This window comes from Chelonia mydas, chromosome 1, assembly GCF_015237465.2.
Source record: "Chelonia mydas isolate rCheMyd1 chromosome 1, rCheMyd1.pri.v2, whole genome shotgun sequence".
Classification (NCBI taxonomy): domain Eukaryota; kingdom Metazoa; phylum Chordata; order Testudines; family Cheloniidae; genus Chelonia; species Chelonia mydas.
Genome location: NC_057849.1, coordinates 56,473,384 through 56,500,663, shown reverse-complemented (window position 1 = coordinate 56,500,663; position 27,280 = coordinate 56,473,384). Strand labels below are relative to the sequence as shown.

The following is a 27,280-nucleotide window of genomic DNA, read 5'->3' as shown; positions in this document are numbered from 1 at the left end:
AGAGGTAAAATAAACTCTCTTTTCATGTTACAGAATACAGAAACCCAACAAGGACAAGCTTAGGTTTGTCTTGCTATAAATATATTTAATATTATGCAGAAAATAATTCATCATTTCAGACTTACTGGTTTCTTACTATTTAGTGCCTTTCCACTGACTAGGATAAACTTGTTTTGGTTCACTGAATGCTCCTGTGCACTTCAGCATAGTAAACACAAGTAATGTACAGTAATACAAACTGCTCTGTAGTACAAACTGCATAGAATTAGATGCAAATAAGTGCAGTACATTTTCTCTGCTCGGAATAAGATAGCTGCAAATATGCTATTTCTCAAATTATTTTGTTTTAAGTCAGACATTGTGATGTTGATCAGCAAATAACTACTGAACTGCAAGTAATTCATTACATTTAGATAAAAAATTATTCAGTTAGTGATATGACCTTGTGAGGCTTACTTTTCCATAGTACACCTATGGAAGCATCATGGCAGAACAATTACCCCTTCACTTTCATTTTGTGGAATACCCAAGATATTCATTCACTGCTTTATTGTTAAGAATAAATATAGATAATTAAAAACTTGCAATTTAGAAGAGAAATTATTATTACACACTCAAGGGATAATAACTAGTTTAACTTACTTTTTCTTAAGCTCTACGTTTATTCCTCCCTCAGACATCCAGGACAGGCTCTTCCTCCTTTTTTTTTCCTCAGGAGAAAACATCTATCCAATCACCAAAATATATATACCAAGATCAACATTTAGTTGAAGGACTAAAATGCAATTTAGAATACTCAAATACTAGTGGCACACATGCATGCTGAGTTTGTGCTTAAAACTCAAAGTCTTTATATATTCAAAAATATCCATTTGTGCAATATCTCATGTATTTAAATTAAACATTTTAATTTCACTTTTAAAAATAATATATGTCAGCAGCCTGCTAGTCCTAATTTGAGATGATCAGGCCCAAAAATCTTTTAGAAAATGTGACTGTGAGTTTTGTGAAACCTAAGTGTTTAGAAACAAATTTTAGGGGTTTTTTTACTACAGTTTTAGCACTCCAAAACAGCCACATAGATTTTCTTAATTTTTTTTCACAGAAAATTAAATTCTAGGCTAATGTCTTGTACAAATTTCAGCTTAAGGGAAATATTCACAACAAAGTTAAAAGAATATTTTAAAAGTAATGGGAAAGGAAGTACTGTATTGAGGTGTGAGAGGTTCTATTGTAGAAAGAATAAAACAATCTTAATTATAATGGCACAGATTCGGCAACAGCATTTAGTGTGATATTAGGTTTTGGCATCATGTTTTGGAATCATGTTTGGGGGCTTATTCCTTCACCCACTTACTTCCCTGGTCCTTCTCGCATCAACAGAGAGCAACAATACCCGAAGTCCAAAGGTGCAAACAATTCGATGTTTATTGGGGTGAACTTCCAGCAAGCATGATTCCAGTTTCCTTCCTTAGTATCCTCCTTCCCAGCTCTGACACCACAGAGCCTTACACCTGTGTCCTTGTTCCCATTCCTGCCCTTAGCCAAACATGATTCTAATTTCCCCAGCCCCATTCCCTGTTCCCATTTCCCCTTTTAGCAAAACGTGATTCCAATTTCCTTATCCCCATTCCCTGTTCCCATTTCCCCCTTTAGTAAAACATGATTCCAACATGTTTTGGCATATAGCTCTCATTCCTGTACTCAAGAATTACTGTCTGTAGTTTATTTGTTAGCATTTTCCTTGCAGTGATTGTTAGGCGCCCTGGCACATTTGCCACTGTCTCTATTTTCTCTTTATTTTTTCTGTTTCTCCTCTGTTCTTTTCTGATTTTTTTTTATCATCTTGTTTTTCTGCTTTCCCCTTTTCTCTGAGCTTTAGCTACCCTCTTCCTTGAAGCCTGTCTTTCGCATACTTGACAACTTGGAGGGTTACATGTCTGTCTCTCCTCCCAGGTTGAGAGACATAATTTCTGATTTGGAAGGTGGAAGATCTTTTTCTTTGCTGTTGATATGAGTATTTTCTGTGAGAACTACTCTTTTGAAGAGATAGAGCAGAATGTGGTATTCTAATGAATTTTATGTCCATTCAATCACTAAGAGACTGGGGGACATGGATCAGCATTCACATTACACTCCTGGTCAGTACCCTGTGCAAGCAGGGGAAGCTAATGATCCAACCAGCTGACCAAATTTGATGTGATGAATCCTGGTCATATGCCACCAGAGGCGCATTGCGCATATGCTAAGAAGATTGAGACTTCATTCTTCTGCACAGAAGTATAATGCATTGCTTGCCTAACCAGCTTGTAATTCAGAGGCTTTTATAGAATTATAAAACCTAATATGAAGAGAATACAAAATCCATGAAAAATGTCATAGTGTTTTAGATGTAACAAAACATGTGATATAGCATTAGTCTTCATTCTAGAAATGATAGTAAAAGAACTTTTTGCTCAGATTTTCTGAAGTGGATATTTTATATCTTGTTATCCAACCCCAACGTTCTTTAGACAATTTTAATTATTTGGTGGTGAGCTATTACTGGGACAGGCATCTTAAAAATCTAAGAGAGAATTTGCACAAGTACAGAACTTTTCTGTTATACATACACATTTTGGATATGAAAAATGTTGTCATTAAGGATGGCCGTCTCATGTCTAAAGTAACAGAATGTAATATTGACTTCTTAGAAAATTGGAGGTATGGCTGAGAATTTCATTTATGCTGGCTGCAAATTATTAACACTATAATAATAGCAGGCCAGCATATGGTACTGGTACCCATTAAAAAAGCAGGTTTCAGAGTAACAGCCGTGTTAGTCTGTATTCGCAAAAAGAAAAAGAGTACTTGTGGCACCTTAGAGACTAACCAATTTATTTGAGCATGAGCTTTTGTGAGCTACAGCTCACTTCATCGGATGCATGCTGTGGAAACTGCAGAAGACATTATATGCACAGAGACCATGAAACAATACCTCCTCCCACCCCACTCTCCTGCTGGTAATAGCTTATCTAAAGTGATCATCAAGTTGGGCCGTTTCCAGCACAATATTTGTATGCATCCGATGAAGTGAGCTGTAGCTCACGAAAGCTCATGCTCAAATAAATTGGTTAGTCTCTAAGGTGCCACAAGTACTCCTTTTATTAAAAAAGCAGTTGCTTTGACACTCTGAGTGACTAAGAAAATCGCATTACTCTTGAGAAATGGGAAGCAGCAGAGCCTTAGAATCTCTCTTTAAATCAGTGACTAGTGTGGCAATTTCTTGTATTAGTGGTAATTTTTGGTTAAAATTAGTCACAGTAGATCCATTCCACCATGGTTAACAACACATATGGAAATTATCTAAAGAGAGAGCAATATATGGTTGAAAGACTGCATTAAAAATCTTTTGTTAAAACTATATGGACAATATCCTCAACAAGTGTAAATTGACACAGTTCCAGTGAAGTCACCAGCTAAAGATTTGGCCCTGTTTTTTTTCTGTCACCCATACTGATACTGAGTAGTGCCTTACTTGATGAGTAGTCCCATTGACATTTCAGTTGAATTACTCACTAAGATACTAGTCAGTATGAATAGGGTAGCAGAATCTCTCCTCTAATTTTTACAGAATAGTAAGCAAGTAGAGAAAAATAATTAAATGAATGAATGTATGTAAAGAAGCCTTGGTGTAAAGGCAGTATAATACCACTGAGTAATGAACATATTTAAAATATAATTTATGGTTTTGACCAATAATAAAAACTATTTAATCTCAAAAATTAAAAAAGCATTTGCAGATTACAAATAATGTTCATTTTACATTTACTTAAGTACAGCTGTCTTATCTGACTTTCATTTGACCACTTTATTGTGAATGGTTATATTTGCAATAAAAATAATTAAATAGGGAGTCTGAATGTCTGTCTCCTTCATAAACGAAGAGGAAGAGAAGAGGGGGCGGGGAGTATAGCTGGAAAATATTTAGTAAACCAGGAATGATTCATCGTCAACTGATGGATGAATGTAAACATGGGGGGAAATTTTCAAAGAAAAAATTAAGTTAAATGAATATTACATAGGTAATTGAGATGATTGTGAGAATACACTGTCCCTAAAAGCTGGAACAACCTATGGGAAATAATCAAGAAACAACAGAGGTTTCTGTTCATAACCAGTTTTGTTTTAGGGCCTGATCCTGAGAAATGCTGAGCAGCCACAATTCCCATTGGATGATGTTTGATTACCTTATAGACATGGTTGGACAAGACATTACTACAATAAAACTATAACAGAATACATTTCTATATAAGGAAGATCAGTTGAAGGCAAAGTAATTTGTAAAAACAAATATACACAAGTATTGAAATTCACATAGGTGGCATATAAAGAAATAACACTTTCACAGGTTAAAATGAAGGATGTATAAACCATGAGGGATTTAGGATGTAGGCATGTAATATGCTACTTAATCTGAGATTAGAAAAAAAGTATTACTTATGGATCTGATGCTAAGTGTGTGAAAATTTAAAAATAATTAAAAGAGATATTTTAATTATATACAAGAAACTTAAGTTTTTTCAAGTAGGATACAAGAGGATAGTTTCTTATGGTATTTCAAAAACTGAAAAAAGCAATGAGGCCCAATGAAATCCTGGATCTGATATTGACTAACCAAGAGAAAATGGTAACAGCTCTGAAAAAAAGGAGGGAATTTTGGAGGTTATGATCAAAAGCTTACAATATTTCTGGTGCAAGTGATGAGATAGAAAAATGGGTAACCATATTAGGAAATGAGGTAGAAGGAAGATGGGAGAGTTTTTTTAAAAAGTGGAAACCATGGTTTTACAATGACACTACAACAAAATATGAAGATTTTTTTAAAGATTTGGCTGAAAGGATGGTTGGCAAAAGTAGTGAAATTAGTTAAATAAAAAAAATTATGAGAAATGGAAAAGAACAGAGATTGAAATGATTAAATTTAATCTTACCATCATATAACTGCAGATATAAAATAAAGGGGAAAAAACCCTAAGAAGCCAAAACCAAGAACAAAATGATGCTGGCTGGGGAAGCCCAGTGATATAAGAAAAGTTTTTTAAAAATATATTCAAAATAGACATATTTTAAAAAAGGAACTGCTAGAACGCAGAAAGAAGTGAGTAAGAGTTCCTCAAATAACCCAGAACTTCAGTTTTTCCTTTGTTTTCAGTAGGGTATACCAACTAAAAGAAAATATGAGCTTTTTGTCCATGAAACAGGGAATTTATTAGAGAATATAGCTGGAGAGGCCATAAACAAAAGGGTAATCAGAGAAAAATATAGAAAAGCATCTGAAAAATTAAGGTCCAGATTCCCTGATCCTGTTCTAACCATTTTGCGCCATGCATGCAGCACAAAGTGGCCAGAATCTGACTCTAACTAGCCAGTTGAGAATTCTCCTGCTACAGAGCAGTTGCCCCCACAGCCCTGGCATAAGGGGTATGTTGAGGACATGACATAGTGTTCCTGCACTCCAGCAATTTTAAGCTGCATATGGTCCCTTAGCGACCATAGCCAACTGGCATAAATTAAAGCAGCCCATAGGCCGCACATGGCATATTTGACCATGGTCTGATATTAAAGTGCTAGTGGCAAAACATCAATATAAAAATGACCTCATCCTGCATACTACTACTATAGTTTTTCCATAAATTTTAAAACAGGAACAAGCAATAATATGTTCCCGTGTTACTAATAAAACCTGTGTAACCATTTTACAGTGTTCCAATGGGTGGTGAGATTGCTACCACGTTCCAGGTAATAGATTGGCCTAGCAAGGTCACTGGTTGTCTTCATCAACCCTTTTCTTTCCCCAGGTTATATAAAATGCTGTTTAGGATATGTAGTAAGGGGGGAATCTATTATAATTACATTAACAACCTAGTATAAATTCTAAGATTAACTGATTAAACTTGAAGACAGCAAAATCAGATGGGTGACAAACATGCAGGAGGACAGGAAATGTAAAATGATCTCAGGTTTTGGAGTGTATGCAGAGGAATGAGGATCACTTTAAAAAATGTAGTGACGCATTTAGGGAGAGGAACTGAACAACATAAATACAAATCTATGGCCTGATCCTACAAAGTGATTAGCTCCTCTTGACGACTGCTGAAGACCTCAAGTCCCATTAACATCAGCACCTGGCAAAATCAATCCCCTAGATAGCTATCTAGAGAGAATCGAGGTCAAGAAAGATATTGGAGTAATAACACACAGGAAACTAAATATATCATAGTGTGCGTGAGGGGAGAAGCCATTCCTATACTATGTATAGGAAAACATAAAACTAGGGAGTCAATGAGTTAACGGTGTTACTGTACATCATTTTGGTATAACTGGATCTAGAATAGTGCATATACCTTTGATTCCAACAGTGAGTGATATACAGATATTTAAAAAGAAGAGAGAAAATGCAACATCAAAAAAATGTTGAAATAGCACCCCTGAAAAGTTGCTAAATCTATCTCATCTACAAAAGAGATGATTTAGGATGAACATGATTATTCTTCAAATTCAGGATAAATATATATAAATGAAGGAAAGAAATTATTCATAACTATAGAATATTATAGGAGAAGTGACCTGAAGTCAAGGAAGGAAAAGTCAAGGCCAGATTTTAGGAGACAGTTCTCAATAGTAAAAACAACTGCATAGTTGGAAGTGGTAAAGCCACCATCATGGCAGATATTCAAGAATAAGGTAGATAAGACATTAAGGAGAATATGATGTAGATGTGAGTAGTTTGCAAAAATTTCAGGACTCTGACTGGATGAGCTAAGTAGTCTTTTCTGGGCTGTATCTTGCCATCTACCATATGTGCAACTCAATGGGGAACAAAACAGTACTACAGTATGGTGCTATGATGATCTGACTTTGATTAGTTCTGGCATCAGAAGATGTATGTCACTGCAAACAATAGCTATTATAAAATGCATCAGAAAAAGTAGGATTATATCAGTGGTACAATAAATTAGAACTTTATACATATAATTAAATTAAGAGAAAAAAGAAGTAAGCTTGTCAATGACTGTAATATTACTTATTTAGCCTAAGAGTATTAAAATAAATACATTTTATTTGGTGGGTATTTAAGTGGGTATTCATGATAAAATTCTGACGTTATGACCTCTCATAAAGATAGATTCAGAAAATAAGACAGTCAACTAAAGAATATGTAAGTTTTTTGCTTCTCTCTCAGAATACTGGTCTGATTAATCTAAACCTGCTTGAAAATGTTTGTACTCTTTAGTTCCTGTTTTCAGGAAAATCTGTCAGATTTAGAACTACAGGGGAAGAGATCCTGAAAAAAAATGGGAGGAGCTATGGAAGATCATGTAAATACTTAAAACTAGTTGCTAGTATAAGAAGCAGAACTTTGCATTAGAAAATCCTTAATCCTAGAAAACTCTAAAACTACATCCCCAGCAAATCAGATTGCTGAAGATTTCAATCTGGAAATTCTATTTCTGCATCTTCTAACCATCTACTAAGGAATATATCTTCTCTTGTATATAGGAATAAAGGAAAGTTAAACTGCTGGAGGCAGTATGCAGCCATTAGTGGAAAAGTTTCATTTCAGAGAAAAAGAGAACTATGTGCCTGACCCAGTGCCCACTGAAATCTGTAGAAACATTCCTGTTGACTTCATAGGCATTGGATCAGGCCCTGTATAAGTTAATAAGAAAGACAGGTCTCTCTTGTTAACCAGTCTTCTGACAGTACAGCTTGTATTTTAAGAAACACAACACGGTATGAAGGAGAAGATTGCACTGAGGTACCATAGTGTTGGATGCTTTATAGATAAATAGATTAGATTAGCTAGAAGAACTAACTTTTAGGAATACATTATTAAACTAACCTGTGCATAACCTGTATTTATGAATATTAAAAAGCAAAACCTAACTGCAGAAACTACATCTTAGAAAACATTTTCATATGTGATTGTGGGTATGGCTTGCTGGTCTATGCAAATGAAGTATGGCAAAGAAGCAAAAAATCTAAGCTAGATGTGGTCATAAGCCCATGCCCAGCAAGGGGGTAAAATGCAGAGCCTGGAGACTTAGGCAAGATTCATGTTTGCCATCCTGATTTATGTTTTAGTGGACTGAGTAATGGACGCCTCAAATGACTTGACCAGTTACTTACGATAAATGAATGTCAAAGCCACATTTGCTTATGTTTATTTGCAGTTTTTAAGATTTTTGCAGTAAATAATTTGGAGATTCTTGAGAGAAACTATCTTTGGGGAAGAGAAAATGTAAGAATAAAGGAGACTTGTGTGAAGACAGGAATCTGGAAGTAAAATGTCAAGAAACACTACCACTGCAACATTTGGTGCAATATTTTGGCCTCTTTTGTTCATAGTTTTTGTATATAGTGTGGAATACTGCAGCCCTTACTCCGACAAAATTATTGAAAAGTATGCTCAATTTGGTGCATAATTATTAGTTTGTGGTTAAATAAAATATAATTATCTGACAAAATTCTGGAGTGTGGTCTGATCTTTTCTTACATTTTGTCGTATAGCTTTACTCATTCTAATATATAAACTTTTATTGATAGACGGTTCCAAACCCATGTTGAATCAGCAAAAAGCAAGTTAGAAGCGTGTTGCACACTAAAGATCAATGCACACTCCAGATCAGTGGTGGGCAACCTGCAGGCTGCGGGCCACACGCAGCCCGTCAGGATAATCTGCTGGCAGGCCACCAGACCATTTATTTACATTTGCACTTCACCACCTGCAGCTCCCAGTGGCTGCGGTTCACCGTACTCGGCCAGTGGGAGCTGCGGGAAGCGGCGGACAGCATGTCCCTGTGGCCCGTGCTGCTTCCTGCAGCTCCCATTGGCCGGAAACGGCAAACTGTGGCCACTGGAAGCTACAGGTGGCCGTGCAAATGTAAACAAACTGTCTGGCCGCCCACCAGCAGATTACCCTGACAGGCTGCAGGTTGCCCACCACTGCTCCAGATTGATAGACGGAAAAAGTCTGTGATCCCTAAACAAAACTACAACTGGTCTATGCTTATTTTTACCGTTTGTGGTTAAAGATTAACAGCCTATGTGTTGTTTTGTTTGTTTTTTTCATGGTAAATAAAGGCAATTAGTAATACAAACAAAACCTAAATACAGTAAAAGTATCCATGTATCTGGTCCTATGATAAATTAATCATCAAATAAAATTAGTTAGTGGTACTAAAAAAAAGTGTAGTTCATATTTCTGTTCTAAACTTCAAGATTTTTCATTTTGCGGCACACAAACAATATTCAAAAATATGTGTAGTGCATGTTATCAGCATTCATGCCCTTGATGTGTTTTAACCAAAATCACTCTTATACTTGAGCTGGAGCCTAAAATATGGGACAGAAGAATATAAAAGCAGGGATACTTAAGAAATGAGAATAATTTGCATAAATTGTCTATTCAAAATATTAATACATGTCTTTTTTTATTCATTGTATGTAATAAAATTAATTTTGAAGTTAGAGAACGTGAGAGAGTTGTCCAATGATTTACTACTGTGCAGAGCAGTGTGGCCTAATGGATAGGGCACTAAAGTGGCACCTGTGGGATCTGAATTTATTCCTAGCTCTGTCAGTAACCTGCTGTTTTACTTCACCTCTCTGTTCCTCAATTTCCCCATCTGTAAAGTGGGGGTAATGATACGTTCCTCATTTGCAAAGCACCTTGAGATTCACTGATGAAAAGTGCTGTATGAGAGTCAGTTATTATTATTCCTGTGAGAAACAGTAACAGCATAAACCTGTTAGCTGCTTCAAGTCTTATACATTAAGGACAAAGTCAATCATTAAAGTGGGTGTTTTAATTAAAAAAAAATCTTTTAAGGTATTTGTTCTTGTGCTTTTCCTATTAAAGATAGTTAAGTCCCAAAGAGACTGCGAAAAGCTACAAAAGGATCTCACAAAACTGGGTGACTGGGCAACAAAATGGCAGATGAAATTCAATGTTGATAAATGCAAAGTAATACACATTGGAAAACATAATCCCAACTATACATATAAAATGATGGTGTCTAAATTAGCTGTTATCACTCAAGAAATAAATCTTGGAGTCATTGTGGATAGTTCTCTGAAAACATCCACTCAATGTACAGCGGGAGTCAAAAAAGCAAACAGAATGTTGGGAATCATTAAGACAGTGATAGATAATAAAACAGAAAATATCATATTGCCTCTATATAAATCCCTGGTACGCCCACATCTTGAATACTGTGTGCAGATGCGGTCGTCCCATCTCTAAAAAGATATATTGGAATTGGAAAAGGTTCAGAAAAGGGCAACAAAAATTATTAGGGGTATAGAACAGCTTCTGTATGAGGAGAGATTAATAAGACCGGGATTTTTCAACTTGGAAAAGAGGCGACTAAGGGGGGATATGATAAAGGTCTATAAAATCATGAGTGGCATAGAGAAAGTAAATAAGGAAGTGTTATTTACGCCTTCTCGTAATACAAGAACAAGGGGCCACCAAATCAAATTAATAGGTAGCAGGTTTAAAACAAACACAAGAAAGTATTTTTTCACGCAACGCACTGTCAACCTCTGGAACTCCTTGCCAGAGGGTGTTGTGAAGGCCAATATTATAATGGGGTTCAAAAGGGAGCTAGATAGATTCATGGAAGATAGGTCCATCAGTGGCTATGAGCCAGGATGGGCAGGAATGGTGTCCCTAGCCTCTGTTTGCCAGAAGCTGGGATTGGGTGACAGGGCATGAGTCACCTGATGATAATCTGTCTGTTCATTCCCTTTGGGGCACCTGCCATTGGCCACTGTCAGAGGACAGGATACCGGGCTTGATTGACCTTTGGTCTGACCCAGTATGACTGTTAAAAATATATATATTTAGTCATTATTTGGATAATGGAGTGGAAAGTATGCTTACAAAAGTTGTAGGTGACACCAAGATGGGAGGAGTTGCAAGCACTTTGGAGAACAAGATTAGAATTCAAAAGGACCTTGATACATTGGAGAATCTGTCTGAAATTAATAAGATTAAATTCAATAAAGACAAGTGGAAAGTACTACACATAGGAAGGAAACTCAAACGCAAAATTATAAAATGGGGAATAACTGGTTAGGCAGTAGTACTGTAGAAAAGGATCTGGGGGTTATAGTGGTTCACACTGAATGTGAGTCAACAATGTGATACAGGTGCAAAAAAGGCTAATATTCTGGGGTGTATTAACAGCCGTGTTATATGTAAGGTTTAAGAGGTAATTGTTCTGTACTTAACACTGGTGAGGCCTCAGCTGGAGTACTATGTCTAGTTCTGGGTGCCACACTTTAAGAAAGATGTGGACAAACTAGAGAGAGAGTCCAGAGGAGAGCAACAAAAATTATAAAAGATTTAGAAAACCAGATCTATGAGGAACAGTTGAAAAACTGGGCATGTTTAGTCTTGCGAAAAGAAGACTGAAGGAGGACCTGGTAACAGTCTTCCAACAGGGCTTTTATAAAGAGGACTGTGATCAACAGTTCTCCGTGCTCACTGAAAGTAGGACAAGATGCAATTGGCTTAATCTTCAGCAACGGAGATTTAGATTCGTTATTAGGAAAAACTTTCTAACTATAAGGATAGTTTAGCATTGGAATAAGCTTCCAAGGCCGGCTGCGGAATCCCCATCATTGGAGGTTTTAAAGAGCAACTTAGAAAATTGGGCTAAATCAGATTATCTTGAATGAGATCGTCATGAACTGGGGGATACTTACCATCAACCAGATTGCCTTGAGCAACAACAGGAAATTAAAGCTCTACTGCTCTACGCATAGAAAATACAGGTATTCTCATATGACTAGTCCATCACATCATAGAGATGTTTCTTCATTTGTCATGTATGCTTCCAACTCCAGGGGACCTACTGATCTGTCTCAACCCAGAGAAATTAAAATTAGCAATATGGAACTTTAAGGCCTGAACCTCCTTCAGTTCAGCAATTCTTTTTGACTCATGGATGTCTTTCTTTAATCAAGGAATTAATTTATGTTCAGAATCTACAATCAACTATTTCTGTGCGCAGATTTCAGCATCTGAGGTGCTCAAACTTGCTAGATGCAGACACTGCAGCAATTTACCCTCACATCTCAAGATGTATCAAGGCCATTCCAAAGTTTCAGCCATCAATTAAATATCTTATGGCTTGTTGGAACTTAAATTTGCTTATTTCTACGTTGATGGAGCTTCCATTTGAACCGCTTTCTAAAGTTGCTGGGTTTTTTCCCTTTCAGTGAGTCACATTTTCAGAGAGAATTTGAACTCCAGAAACAGTTTCAATTCAGGAACGGTTTCTTTATTTTCTTAATAAGATAGTCTTCTTCGTAGCCCCAGAGTTTCTCCCTAAAATAATCTTATCTTTTCATATTATTCACTATTCACTTATTATCCCATTATTCACCTAAGCCTTTCTCATCCTAAGGGCATTGAAGTTTCACTTTCTGGATGTGAGAAGGGCCAAAAAATGTAATCTAGAAATGATGGAAGCCTTTTGAAAATAAGATACTTTATTTCTGGTGTATACTGGTTAAAAAAAAAGGCAACAGAGTATATAAAGCAACCATATCCAAATTGGTTAGAGCAGTGTATTATTAAAGAAAAGCAGATAATGATAAGAACATAAGAATGGCCAGACTAGGTCAGACCTGTGGTCCATCTAGTCCAATATCCTGTCTTCCAACAGTGGCCAATACCAGATGCTTTGAAGAGAATGACCATAACATAGCAGTTTATTGAGTGATCCATACCTGGTTGTCCACTTGCAGCTTGTGGCTGTCAGAGACTTAAAACATGGGGTTGCATCTCTGACCATCTTGGCTAATAGCCATTGATGGACCTATTTCCATGAACTTATCTAATTCTTTTCTGAACCCAGTTATAATTTTGGCCTTCACAACATCCCCTGACAACGAGTTCCACTGGTTGACTGTGCATTGTGTGAAGTAGTATTTCCTTTTGTTTCTTTTAAGCCTGCTGCCTATTAATTTCATTGGGTGGCCCCTGGTTTTGTGTTATGTGCAGCGGTAAATAACATTTCCTTATTAACTTTCTCCACGCCATCTAGGATTTTATAGATCTCTAACATATCCCTCTTTAGTTGTCTCTTTTCCAAGATGAACAGTCCCAGTTTTTTTAATCTCTCCTCATCTGGAAGCTGTTCCATCCACTAATCATTTTTGTTGCACTTCTCGATACCTTTTCCAATTTTAATATATACATTTTGAGATGGGGCGACCAGAACTGCATGCAGTATTCAAGGTGTGGGCATACCATGGATTTATATAGTGGCATTATGGTATTTTCTATCTTATTTGTCCCTTTCCTAATTGTTCCTAACAGTCTGTTAGTTTTTTTGACTGCTGCTGTACATTAAACAGATGTTTTCAGAGAACTATCCACAATGATTGCAAGATCTCTTTCTTCAATAGTAACAGCTAATTTAAACCACATAATTCTGTATGTGTAGTTGGGGTTATGTTTTCCAATGTAGCATTTAGCAACATTGAATTTCATCTGCCATTTTGTTGACAAGTCACCTGGTTTTGTGAGATCCCTTTGTAACTCTTCGCAGTCTGCTTTGGACTTAACTACCTTGAATAATTTTCTCTCCTTTGCAAATTTTGCCATTTCACTGTTTGCTCCTTTTTCCAGATCATCTATGAATATTTTGAACAGAACTGGTCCCAGTTCAGCACTCTGGGGGACACTGCTATTTACCCCTCTCCATTGGGAAAACTGATAATGTATTCCTACCCTTTGTTTTCTATCTTTTAACCAGCTACTGATCCATGAGAGGACCTTCCCTTTTATCCCATGACTGATTACTTTGCTTAAGAGCCTTTGGTGAGGGACCTTGTAAAAGACTTCCTGAAAGTCTAAGTACACAATATCCACTGGATCACTCTTGTCTACATGGTTGTTGACCCCCTCAAAAGATCCGTGGGAAGAGAGAAGTAGAGTGTCTGTGACAAAATTTGAAGAGCAATGACCTGGGCATTCATTCATTTACAAAGAATTACAAGGTGGATATTGTTTTCTTGTTTGATTGAGCCTTTAGTCACCAAGGTCAGTAGTCTGCTATGAAATCTTATTTCCTTCCTTATCTTTCCCACTCTTCATCCCATTTTGCTTGCTAATTCCCAACAGCCTTTCCCTTCAGACTGATAGATTTTTATGTATGAATAAAAGGACGATTTTGCTATTACCTGCTAATTTGTCTTCTCATAACACAGACTCTATCAGTACAGATGATCCTTCCTTTCAGTTAAAATGTTTGCCACTTTGCAATTGGTTTGTTATAATTATCTGTTAATAGTAATGATACCTAGCACTTATAGAGCACTTTTCATCCACAGCTGTCTCAAAGCTCTTTTAGACATTTTGGGTGAGATTCTGCGCTGCTTTTCTAAGAGACACAGCACAATACTCACAACCCAGGTGGGTCTGAGGTGGCTTTAAACGACTTTTGCATCCTCTCGATCCTGGGCTGCTGCACGGCCCCAGGCATAATGCAGACAGCCTCAGAGGCCTAAATTATGACAGTCTCCCTGAGCAGCCCTCTGAGCCAAAGTGCTGCTCAGAATCTCTGCAATGTTGAATCTCAACCCCTGACAAATCCTCCCACCTCCAGGCATGCCCTCCTGCTCCAGGGCTTTGGAGAGGTTCCTCAGAAGGCAGCCTTATGACTGTTTTCCTCAGTTCCTATGCCGGGGTATCCTACCCTGGCCAAATAAGAGGCTTTTAGAACCTCTATACACTTTTCTGACCCTTTTACCCAGCATAAAAGGCCAGAGCCTGGGGTGTCACCCATTGTAACTTTGAAAATTTCTTTCTGGAGAGGTGACACACTATGAGCTCCCTTCTCAGGGGGAGCTTTAACTCCAGATCTTTCCAGATGACCTAGCTCTGTGATCTTTAATGGCCATGGTTAACACAACAATCTGCTTCCCGACCAATGAGTTTTATGTCAAATATACAGTTAAACAAAATGTTCCTAATTATTTTAAATTTGGTGGTGTTTTAGACTTTCTATGGCCCTTGTCACTGTAGTATCTGAATGTCTTTCAGTATTTATGAATTTAGCCTCACAATACCCCTGTAAGGTACAAAAGTGTTAATCAACCTCATTTTATAATTTGGGAAACTGAGGTGCAGAGTGGCTAAGTGTCTTATCAAAAGCCACACATGGAAGTCTGGGAAAGAGCGAGGAATATGATCCCAATCTCAGCTCCCAACCTTGTGTCTTGGCCACAAGACCACCCTTCCTCCATCTTGATGTTGATGTAACATCACCAGTATAGTTCAGTTTGAAGTGTCAGAGAGAGCTGTAGCCAGCAATCTGCAACTTCTGAGGATCTAAGGGAATGGGGGTGAAGGGAACAAGGTTTACATTCCTAATGCGTCAATTAACCCTGCTTATTTGAGGATATTCAGCAAATCATATTAAAGCTGCTTGATTCTTGATTTTATATTTGCAGGTCACCTTTGTCTACAGTGCTGATACATATAAAAATGTATTGTTTTATGGCTCTCATAAGCATGAAGCGTACAAACTCTATGTCTAAGGTAAGTTAATTAACATTCTATTTGGTATCCCTCCCTAAAAAATATTGCACACGTACAGAGAAATACTCAGTATCTAACTGAAGGCTCAATTCTGTCTTTAAGGCACAGTCTTGAGTAAGGGGTGCTGCAGAGCATAGCAACTTCTCAGGGGGAGCTCTGGGAGAAAATCTCTCCAAGAGCTCCCCAGTGCACAGGCAGAGTGTTCATGCTCCACTAGCTCTTAACATAGTAGAGTATGCTCCCTTCTCTGCAGCTGGCCGGGGATGTGGGGGTGGGCGGGACGAGAGGGGACGACACGGACGGACACGACATATAGCCCCACCTCCTCCTTCTGGGGCTGGTTCACTCCCCCGAATTCAGAGACTACAGTTCTGTCTGCACCTTCTGAGGAAGCACTCTTGTACACCACCGTTCACAGCCCCTTTAGCCCTCCTGTAGCCATGCAAGGCTGGGCTCAATCTAGCCTGTATTACTATATTAATAGGAACCGTATATACACTTACAGTACTTTTATGAGCTTCCCCCTCCTTTCCATATTCCCGCATTGGCATTTGAGTCGTTGTTCTAATGCTTTAAGTGAGAAAAATCTGTAGGAGTTACAAAACGCAAATAATTATATTAATTATTTAGCATTTTTCTTTTTGGCTCTTCAGCAGTATTTGTCCTACAGATCAGCATTACAAAACTGAGATGAACTAAAGTCCAAACTGACAGGTAGCCTTTACTCATGCAAATAGTCCCACTGACTTTAATGGGACTTCTTGTGTGAAAAGGGTTTATAGGATGAGACCCTATAACAATTCATAGATTTTACATGGAAAGGTTGCCAAAAATTCATATTTAGTCAATAGTACATGAAGATTGTAACACTCAATCAAACAGTATCATATAATGGATATTTTGGGTGAAATTAGTCATTTTAGTAAGCAAAGGTTGTTCACATGCATGTAACATTCAATCAGTAATAGGCAAATTAAAAGTTAAAACATATGTAAAACAGTAGTTTAAATACTGAATATTGAATATTCTGGATTTTGCCAGTTTGTCTTAAAAGTGAGGAGTTTTTTAAAGTTTTCTGCATTTATATTTCTTTTTTAAATCTTTCATGTAAGATGAAAAATGTATATTATTCACTTGATAGACTTTTTGAATTTTCCTAATTTGCATTTATCTTTTATACCTGCCATGTTGGAATGGCTACTTTGTGATCTGTATTATGTGCATATTTGTAGCCTGTGTTAAGTGCATGTTTATACATTTTTTTTAAAAAGTGCATTATTTAATACCCTGCAATTGCTAATATCATGTACAATATTACATGTACAGTGATATTCAGTACTGTACAGTAATATCATGTACAATATTAAGAACGACTATACATATATAATAGAAATCCTTATTAAAAGCAATTATACATATGTAGTAGTTATCTTTAAAAATTAATCTTGCCAGCTTTACTTGCTTTTATTCTCAAAATAGTAAGTATATGACTCTGTTATGGAGCATTAATGCAGGACTTGAAAATTATACTAGATATTTACTGGTACTAGTCAGAGGACTACATCCACAAACCAGAAATAGATACAAAAGAGGGGGACAGGGAAGAATGGATGAAAGATGGAGCTCCCTACCATAACCAGTTACTAGAAATGAGAGGGTGTACAGAGATTTCTATAAAGATATTGCATATAGTTGCCAGTCAGTACGAATCATAACTTTCATCCCTTTATAGCTTCTGGAAAGGAAAAGGGAGGATTCTATCCCTTCTCCACTTTTCGAGAGCATTGTGGCTTCTATGAGAGGGTGGTTGAGTCTGTGCTACTTTACTTCTCCCTCAGCCTCCATTTCTTTTATCTGTTCTTTATCCCCTAATCCCCTACCCCTATGAATAACTGTAGTACCTCATTCTGATGTTAATAGTTTTGCCAAACAGGTACACCAATATGATATTGATATTACTGACAATTTCACAGTTAGTCATAAGACTCTGAACTACAGAAGTTCATCTCTGCAGAGCCTTCTTAATTTCACTTTGCTACTACTTGATAAAGTGATGAGCAGCAACAGAGGCACTGGAACTGTCTGCCTGCAGACCCAGGAGGACAACACTGCATCAGTTAACCCTCCAAATGTGAACTATGGTAATATTCACAACATAGAGAACAGAAGTGTACTTTATTTTTTAAATGAAAGCTGCAGATGTTAATGGCTTAAGCTCTTATGCTCACCAGAGAAATTTTTTTTACTCTCATTTGGAAAGTGGATGAATAGATTTTCCAAGTGCTGCATTAATAACACATAATAGACTAAATGTATTCTTTCAGTAAACAAAAGTCAGATATAGAAATAACCTGATTTAGCTTTTGTTTTAAAATTTAGAGGTATATTCTGTCCTGTTTCAAATACAAAAATCTCATTGATGAGAAAAATATGACCCTCAATATTTGCTCCCTAATAGCTAAAATTAAAGGAGAACTAGAGTTTTTTAAAGGGCTAACTGTGTTTTTATGCGTGAGATGCCCCAAATAGTAAGGAGTGGAAGGGCATTTAACAAATAATTAAATGTAACAAATATTTTCTCCCCTATTTCAGGTACTCTGAAATTGCACGGACTCACTGCCAACCACTGTAAAGTCACGGCTACCACTGAACCCTGCTAGAGCCTGGAGCTGATGCATAAGGGCTCAAGTATATGACTTTCGTTATATGTCATGGGTTTGTAATTTTTTTTGCAAAACCATACTGTTAAATAATAATAATTCCTGCCACTTACTGGCACAACTCTTGACCAGAATCACAGTAGCTGTGACATTGCAGCAGATCAGCGGTCCACTGAAACAAATTTTAGAAGTCTAAAAAGGGGAATGGAAGGGGAGGTTAATTTGAAGTTAGTCATGTGCTCAATATCCCACTTATGCTTATTTGCTGAGGTAATCACAAGAAAAAAAGTAACTCTTTTAAAAAATAAAGTTTCTATTTTTTAGAAAAACCCCAAGTATTATCTTGAATGAACTCTCAACATTTTGTATTTTAACATAAAAGTAATTAATAATTACACACTGTACATATGGAAATACAGATTTGATCCTCATAATGAATTAATACAATTTAGTTTTCTTTAATGTGTACGCTACAGGGCGGATTCTAAATTCCAGTGTATTTTTTTACATTTAAAACAAATGAGACTATTTATGAGAGTAAGGATATATATGTGTAATACAGAAAGTATGCATATTTTATTTACTGAACACTAGTGCCTTCACACAACCTATTTTTGTTGACATTTGTTTATTTTCTCTGGGAGAATGACAGATCTGCAGTACAACATAATACCAATCCAAAGGCCAGAGTTTCAGAGCAGACTGGATTTCAGGTAAATAGAAACTGACCCCATAGTGACAGTGATGGCCCCACACTTCCTGCTTCAGCTTTTGAAAGACCTCCCCACCAGCTAAGTCATTAAACCACTTCTTGTTTCCAGACACTGACAACTCTGGAATTTATTTTACACTGCTACCATTCAGACTACTTACAAGGACAGAATGAACTGTTCTAGGCCCAGATTCTCTGATGCACCAAAGCTCTGGTAAATGTAGCAGAGTTGGGGAGCCATCCAGTAGCTGGTTATAGCTCTCTGATCTCTGCCCAGCCCTGTCTCTGGTACAAGTTAGAGCACCCTAAGGGCAGCTCTAATTTACCCAAGCTGACGTTGATCCCTAATTGACTGTCCACCACCTGAAGATAGCTGGAGTGCAATGATCTTTAGGCATAGTTCCTAGGATGATGTTGCAAAAGTAACCTATGATGGCTCTTTGCCTGCTGGGACTTACCCACATCAAGGGAATCTTCAGCAAGTGAGATAAAGGGCAGTTTTCATCTTTGTGTCCTAATTCTCACCTGTTTTTTGTATCAAATCAGAAATTATGAAATGCTTGGAAAAGTGCACATTAGATTTCTTATGAAGGTATATTAACAAGAAGACAACAATAATTTACCTAATTAAGTATATGCTGAAAAATGTACGAAGTTATCTACTTGGTTAATGAAAGTTAGTGTAGTGTCATTGATAGCGTGTTACTGTTATTAGTATACCATAATCTGAAAAGGTGTATGTACTCCAATCTTGTGCAATAAAACATTTGGAAAACAACAAGGCTTATAAAAATGTAATCTTATTAAAAATATCTAAAATTTGAAATCCTAAATGTGAAATGCTTGCTTTCTTGTTTAGAGGAAATAGAGCAAAGATACAATATAACAGAGAAAGCTAGCAGGACAAAGGAGATACTATTGACTCATTCCAGACTGCCAATTTAGCAGCTCAAACTTAGCTTCCTTTTTACTTTTGTAACAGTAGGGAACTCAAAGCTTTTCTGTCTATTTTCTGCACAAACAGAAACACCCAAACTTCAAAAAGTAATACACTACTTTGAAGAAACCAAAACCATCAACAAGTTAAAAACTGTATGTACCACTAACTGAAGTCCATGATTCTTACAGTTTCCACTGGGTAAATGTTTATTATTTAGTTGTATTTTTAGGTTACTGCACTAGAGAAAAAAAAGTTTTTTTCACCAAATATCACTGTCTGTAAAACACTTTTTGTTGTTTTTAGTGTGATATGGATTTATTGACTTTGCAGTGGGTAAGTACTACTTCAGTATTTTGACAAATTTAATAAATGAAAAATTGCCTTTGATGTCTCAAGTATACATTGCAATATGTTGGTAATCTTATAATGTTAAAATGATAAAATAGGAAAAAATAAGATAGGATGTGAGGATTAATTTTTGGACTCTGTATTCAAACATGCTTTTCTATTATTTTTAAATGTTTATTTTGTGCAGAGATTAACTTTTGAACTAAGGTGTACCATGTATTGTCCTCTGTCACAAACCTACTATGACTGGCCAGTAAATGTCATTGTTCCTGTCATTTGTATAGTAACTAATACAGTATCAAAAGTATATTCCTAGGAATTTCGCAACACTAGGATGGTTTCCTGTGTGGTCTATCTTGTTCATATAAAATTTTTGAGACAGCAGTTTAGCTGTTCTGTGTCCAGAAATAAAACTTAAATCTCTTATGATAAATTGCTTCCTGAACAAACAGTATTTGTTTAAAATGTCCAGTGTAAATTAATCATCATTATGTAAAGCACCCAAACATGGTATTAACTGTGATACTAAGGTAAACATTTCAAATGTTAGAAATCTAGTTTTACAACAGAGCTACTTTACAGTAAGCAATACTTTTAAATCTAGAGGCAAAACAATGGATTTTGTACTTGTTTATTACTAAATCCTGAACTGTATTAGTACACCTTCTGGAGCCTTTAGAATGCACCACCTGTGATTCACATTTCCTTTAACATATTACCAAAAGACAGACATGTTGGGAGCTGTTAGAATATCTCTCAGTTATTAAGATTTGTGCAAAGCCTGAGTGATCAGGCTTTTTTTTTTTCTTGTTATAACAGAGGTAGGCTAAACAAACAGAACTAGCATGTAATGAAAAGCTCCACTCATCATAGATGTTGCTATTTTGAAAGGACTGAAATTAGATCATTTTAAAATCATGATCCAGACTCAGAAAAGGCAGAAAAACAGGGCCCAGTTAGAACCCATCCCCCATTTCTCCAAATACAGAAAAGCTTCTGTGTGACTCTCAAAAGTTTGCTTATCGATTTGAGAGCAGAGCCCCACCCTTATTGAAAAACAAACAAACCAACCTCCAGTATTGTACAGGAATGACCCCAAACAGCGGTACGTTTAGTGGTTTGGACTATACTGTAGCACACTAGAATTCTTTCCTTATGCTGACGGCTGCTATTTAATAGACGATGCAGGTTTTATGGGTAACAAGTCCCTTCATGGCTTTATTGTCCGACCTATAAACTATTCCTTCTGCCAAGCTGTTGCCGCTCAGTTTCTGGGTGTTGGGAGCCATGTAATGGAGACAGATGGAAGGTGGAAGTGATATAGGATGAGAGAAATTGGCCCATGAGTTCCAGAGGCTACTGCCAGGCTACAGGCTCTGTCCCTTGTCTTGCTTGTGCAAGACTGGCTCTGGTGCCTGTCCCCTCCCTAGCTAAACAAAACCGCTTGTAACTCCTGAATGTTATTGCACAATGGGAGGAGGCTCCTTCTCAACAGGGCTGGTCAGTGTCGCCTCCCTCTTTCGCCCGCCCTCCTGCTGGCTCTCTGGAAGGAAGTGGGGATCACTGGGCACTTTCCTCTTGGGGTGCTATGGAAGCCAGAGCCCTCATCGCCCCTTCATACTGCGGAGCGGCTTCCTCCAGGATCCAGGGGAGGGAGAAAGGTGGGAGGGAGCCAGCGGAAGGGCCCGCCGCCTGCTGTTGTCAGGGTGGCGGTGACTTCATTCTTTTCTTAATATAGAGTCGGTTGTCAGGCTCTGGACAGAGCCGGGCTGGAGGGACTGGCTGTCAATCAAATGACGTCACAATACGCTTGCGTGAGCACTGTAAACACTAGGTTCTGGTCATTATAGCTCTGTGTGTGAGGGCGCGCGCGCTTGGGCTGCTTGTCTCCCTCTGTGTGCCTGGGACCCTCTCAAGAACACTGTTCCCTTCCCCTCCGCTTTCTGTGAGAGCAATGTCATTGCCTCCATGATCTCTCACCGTGTAGAGCTCAAAAGGTAACATAATTGGAGGGGGGATGATGTAATTCTCTCCCTGGCCAGTAGCTGCCTACGCTTACACCGATCCTCTAGTTACAGGGGAGGGGGTTTATCTGCACGGTATTAGCTGCCCCCAACATGCCGTGGAGACTGGGGGAGGCTGACCCCCCAAGCAAGCACAAATGCACTCCCTTTTAATCCTGAGTGATTGTGAGAAGGTGGAAGATCCTCTCTGTCTCCAGCTCCGGCAGCAGATTGGGTAAAGGCGAGCCCAGTACGGCGTGTGTTCAGTAAACACGCCGATGAGCTCTGGCGGTAAACAAATCTCCTACTAGCCTTTTTAACACAGCAACTTGCTTCAGGCAGCTCCCCCTAACACACGCACGCACACACATTTCCCTTCTAACAAAAGCCTGTTTAATATTGGTTAGTGCGTCAGCTTTGTTCTGTAAGCGGCAGTAACTATCCCTATTTTTATAACCTATTGTAATATGTGACAGTTGATATCCCGACTAACCCAGCTCCTCACCACACACACACCCCTACAGTATGAGACCCACGTACACTCGCATGCCCCTCCAGTTCAGTGACAACAAACCACTATGGCTTAGCTCCCGCTCTGAAATCCCAGTCCCTCTTTATTTCCTCTCTATCCCTCTGCCTTTGCAATGTAGCAGATAGAAGAGCAAGAATCCTCCCTTCCCCCCCAAAAGGAAATATCTGAATTGCACTTACTGATCTGTCAGAGGAGGAAAAACACCCTTCTTACTGTAAAGCAAAATAGCCAGTTGCAGGACGCTGCCAGTATTATGAGAAAGCGAAGAAAAATCTTCCAGTAGCGATATTACCCCTAGATTCGGCTGTTTAACCAGAAAAAAAATTAAAAATAACAACCCCCCTGTTGCCTTTTTTGTGCAGTTTCAGCAAAGCTGCGAGGAAGTTGGTCCTTTTGTTCCACTATTTATAGATTGCGTCAACATTGCGAAAAGGAGAAGGCGGAGCAGTGGCACTTACTCCTCCGAGAGAGAGGGAGAAAAACCCAGCACACACGCGACCTTAAGTACACAACACTGCGACCTCCTCCTCTCCTCCTCCTCCACCACCCCACTGAGCAGCGCCAGAGATCAGATTCAATCACGTGTCTGAGGAGAGCACCAGCCTGCCCAGTGCCTGCTTAGTGCTGCCTTGCCATGCACAGCAGCAGCAGGGAGAAGCTACTCTCCCCGTTCTCAGGGACTCTGGAGCTCGCATCCAGGTTATGCTTTATATGTGCAGAGGAATGGATTTCCCTGAGTGTCACCCACTAAGCTATTACAAGTGCATGCCACAGTGCCCACTGCTGTCACTTCTATGTTCTCCTCCATTGCCTCTCATGTTTATATATTTGAATGCACTCGTCTGTTTTACTACAAAAGAGTTCTAAAGCGAATTTGTTACAACCCTACCATGGCAAATTCGCAGGAGATTAGTACGCAGGAAAGGGGAAGCAGCATTGCTAAGACCTGTAGAACACTCGCTCTCCTCTCCGCAGGTGCACCGAGAATATATGACAGTTCCCTTTCCATTCCTACCATGTAGGAGGGGAGGAGAGTATGTCAGGGGAGATTCCTGGACTGTTAATGACAATGCATTTGCTGAGACAATATGTAAACCTTCCATTTAAAGCTGATGTTGAAGTTATAAGACTCCTTCGCCATCCAAGAAATGAAACTGCACTTTTCTGGCCCAAGGACAGCGCCTCTGAACTGAACATAAACAAGGACTATTGCAAGAGGGCCTTCCAGTGAAACGAAATCAAATTGGCTTGGTCGTAAGTGTTGTTTACATTCTCAGTTTCCAATCGCTGAGCCCCCTCTCTCTGCTACACATTTAATTTTTCCACATTTGGGCTAAAATAGTAAAGCACATCAGTGAGCGGAGTGACCGGAGAGTCCAGGGGACTGGAGCACATGACTTATGAGGAGAGAGGTTGAGGGAACTGGGATTGTTTTAGTCTGCGGAAGAGAAGAATGAGGGGGGATTTGATAGCTGCTTTCAACTACCTGAAAGGGGGTTCCAAAGAGGATGGATCTAGATTTGTTCTCAGTGGTAGCAGATGACAGAACGAGGAGTAATGGTCTCAAGTTGCAGTGGGGGAGGTTTAGGTTGGATATTAGGAAAAACTTTTTCACTAGGAGGGTGGTAAAGCAGTGGAATGCGTTACCTAGGGAGGTGGTGGAATCTCCTTCCTTAGAGGTTTTTAAGGTCAGGCTTGACAAAGCCTTGGCTGGGATGATTTAGTTGGGGTTGGTCCTGCTTTGAGCAGGGGGTTGGACTAGATGACCTCCTGAGGTTTCTTCCAACCCTGATATTCCATGATTCAAGATAAATTGGCACGGATGAACTCACATGGGACCTAGGATCTTTCTGTGAGCTTAACTGTGTCGTTAACAAGCTGAAAGAATATGTGCTTTTAGGGAGTTTATTGTCACCTGTCTTTGAGGGGCCATTGGATGGGATAGTTCCAGTGGTACCCTCTGCGTGAGAATCTGCGCCTAAAGGATGGAAAGGGAGGCCAGGCACCGGACTTGTTTGAACTTGCTAAGCGCTCTCTAAGTTCCTATATTGGGTCAGCAAGAAGTTGGTGCTGCCTCTTGTTACCTCAACGAAACATTCATGAAACTTCTGCAGGATTGAGAACCTTCTATGTTTAGAAGGAGAAATCCTTTCTGCTAGCACGAAGGCCATCTATATATGTATACTGATGCACATTAGAAAGGAATTGAATAGAAGTGAGGCTAAACGATTTTGTGCTAATGAACCGAGTGATGTGATTGTTCTAAAAAAAAATGCAATGGAGATGCAGGGAGATATACTGCGTTTGAACAGAAACTGTGGACCTGGTGAGATTTCGAGGTTTTTTCTTTCGTGTCCTGCGGTACCTGGCCGGATGATTTCCTTACTGTTTACGTTACATTACAACGGATTATTTTCTTGAAAAAAATACAATAGTCACTTTGAAACCCCCACGCCCCTCGCGCGCACACAAACTCATCTTAATGCAAAGTGGCGGGGGGGCTCTGATATTGTGGCTCACTTTTATGAGAATAGAAAACTCTGAACGACAGTGAAATAAATACATATATTGTAGTTATTTTCTCATCTTGTATCCTGATCCTGGTTTATCTTCTTCGCAACTTTGCGCTTGGGAATAAGATCTCCCGCTCCCTCCATCGCTGCTGCTGCTGTTTCGGCAACATCCGACACTTTGCTCATCCTCGCTGAACTTTTCCTTAGCACTATGAGTATTTTTTTCTGTCGTGCTATAGTAAACAACAAAAGAATTTAAATAAACGAGTCTGAAAATAGACAATATTCGGTGTCACTCAGAAGACTGAGTTCCTTCAGTGTGTAGAGTGAAAGCCGTTTCAGAAGGTGCAGGTCTTTAATAGCTTTTTGTATAACGTATACGATTAATTATATGAACACTTAATGATGGTAATAAAGAGTCAAACTAATGAGTAAACGATGAATAAACAGTCTTGGTAAGAGTCCAGATTGAATAGACAGTAGTTAGGCTGTCACTTAAATGCTTTTCTTAAAATTCATGAAAAAAGAATTGTGAGTCATTGGAACAACTTTTAAAAATACGCTTTTAGGACAAATGAAATGATTATGATGGGAATGGACTGAGGATAAAAGCAGAAGGTGAAATGATTGAATAGCAAAAAACAAGCATGCAGACTCCAAACATTGGCTTACAAACTTAATGTAACTGCCCAGATACAGGTTAAACTTCAGTAAAAGCACTGCGTTTAGAAATGTTACAACAGCTCTTCAGAAGTCTCTAAAGAAAAGCTGAATTGTTTGAATTTAGATAACTAGGAAACTCGTTGTGACCTACATTGCTGTTCTGAGTCAGCACTGAACAGCCAGCTTGCAAACTTGTACACACTCCAATTCTTACCGTCAGCAACGGATCTTTTGGGTGGAGCTCTTTTCCGCAGTTTCTGTAAGCACTTTATTTGGTGGTTGCTAGTCCCATGTTTACAAATAAACAAAGTTAGATGGAGAGACAAGGTGGGTGAGGTAATATATTTTATTGGTAGCATCCTGGGACCCAGCAAGGGCTACCACTCTGCATACAGAGTTACATGGAGTCCGATTCTCGTCTCATATCTAGCATTGTCAAAACTGCCTCCCTACTTGCGGTTTTCAGTTCAGTCAGAATAGATGCAATTTAAGGTTATTTTAATAGCTAATTTGTTAGTAAAAAGCTTATTTAAGCAAATATAAGTTTCTCCAAGTTTAGAAAGGAGGTAATCAGAAGAATGGCATTTCATTTTCAGAAGGGCTTCGGATTACTTAGCTGATCCGATAATAGATGTTACGTAGGCAAGAGCTATTGCATGATACATACCGTTTTTCTTTCTTAATACCGTAGGGAGTGTGTAAAGTTCACAACCAAAAGTTCTTACCATATTGTTTTCCATATCCCTTGTTTAATACACTTTAATACAAGCTGTGCAAGGGCTATATACCAAATGTCGATGTCGTTAATTAAGGTTTATAGTTTATTCATGTTTGAAGTGAAGTTGGACATAGTTGAAGAGGCTGCATGTTGAACACACAGTTGAACACTGAAGAAGCGAGAAGACACATTTTAGCAGTTTGATTCGTGATCAGTACATATAACACTACACCCCCACTCGTGCCGAGCGAGTGTCTAAGGAAATCAGTCAGACTCCGCGTCCATTTATATTCAAAATGACAAAAAGAGTTCAGATGAAATACCCTGGGAAACTCCGCCTTTTGGAAAGAAACTCTTTCTGTGTTTTTGTTTATTATTTTTTAATCATGTCGTTAGCACGAGCAGTCAAACAGAAACGCCAACATTCATAGTCTTAAATTTATGGATTCTAAACAGAGATTTACTATGGCTGATCACCAATTTGTAGTGTTCCTTTCTTTACATCTTTTTGCAAGCTCTTATATTTTTCTTGGGAAACCAAAAAACAAACAAACAAACCCAAACACATTCAGTAAAGTATCAGATTT

General features: G+C 38.4%; 2 long non-coding RNA genes across 46 annotated transcripts in view; one reads left to right on the top strand and one right to left on the bottom strand.

Moving 5' to 3' along the window:
* The window catches only part of LOC114022498, a 138,052-nt gene extending 114,935 nt beyond the window's left edge, over positions 1-23,117 (bottom strand). For 27 of the 34 annotated variants that reach the window (XR_006286692.1, XR_006286682.1, XR_006286683.1 and 24 more), the window contains exons 1-2: positions 22,979-23,112; positions 643-725 (exon numbers count right to left, since the gene is read on the bottom strand). This is a non-coding gene — a long non-coding RNA (uncharacterized LOC114022498). Of the gene's footprint in view, positions 1-642; positions 726-11,757; positions 11,902-16,107; positions 16,192-18,377; positions 18,457-19,434; positions 19,502-22,978 lie in introns of those variants that run through there. The other 7 variants (XR_006286676.1, XR_003566577.3, XR_006286679.1 and 4 more) reach the window with 6 other exon arrangements.
* LOC114022500 overlaps positions 1-27,280 on the top strand; it is a 67,645-nt gene that overhangs the window by 20,424 nt on the left and 19,941 nt on the right. The window contains exons 3-8 of one of the 12 annotated variants that reach the window (XR_006286714.1): positions 13,818-14,104; positions 14,395-14,476; positions 15,517-15,604; positions 18,197-18,292; positions 18,909-18,977; positions 20,220-20,249. This is a non-coding gene — a long non-coding RNA (uncharacterized LOC114022500). Of the gene's footprint in view, positions 1-13,817; positions 14,105-14,394; positions 14,477-15,516; positions 15,605-18,196; positions 20,069-20,219; positions 20,250-23,534; positions 24,054-27,280 lie in introns of those variants that run through there. The other 11 variants (XR_006286713.1, XR_006286708.1, XR_006286711.1 and 8 more) reach the window with 11 other exon arrangements.